Below are 578 nucleotides of genomic sequence, written 5' to 3'. Positions count from 1 at the left end.
ACAGGATAAATCCAAGGAGAAACATGCCAAGACACATATTAATCAAATTATCAAAAATTAAGTACAAAGAAAACATATTAAAAGCAGCAAGGGAAAAACAACAAATAACACAAAAGGGAATCCCCAGAAGGTTAACAGCTGATCTTTCAGAAGAAAGTCTGCAAGCCAGAAGGGAGTGGCAGGACATTTTAAAAGTGATGAAGGAGAAAAACCTACAACAAAGATTACTCTACCCAGCAAGAATCTCATTCAGATTTGATGGAGACATTAAAACCTTACAGGAAATCAAAAGCTGAGAGAGTTCAGCACCACCAAACCAGCTTTACAACAAATGCTAAAGGAACTTCTCTAGGTAGGAAATACAGGAGAAGGAAAAGACCTACTATAACAAACCCAAAACAATTAAGAGAATGGGACTAGGAACATACATATCGATAATTACCTTAAATGTAAGTGGATTAAATGCTCCCACCAAAAGACACAGACTGGCTAAATGGATACAAAACAAGACCTGTATATACGCTGTCTACAAGAGACCCACTTCAGACCTAGGGACACATATAGACTGAAAGTGAGGG

The sequence above is a fragment of the Physeter macrocephalus genome, chromosome 7 (genome assembly GCF_002837175.3).
Source record: "Physeter macrocephalus isolate SW-GA chromosome 7, ASM283717v5, whole genome shotgun sequence".
Taxonomy (NCBI): domain Eukaryota; kingdom Metazoa; phylum Chordata; class Mammalia; order Artiodactyla; family Physeteridae; genus Physeter; species Physeter macrocephalus.
This window is presented reverse-complemented; position numbering follows the sequence as displayed.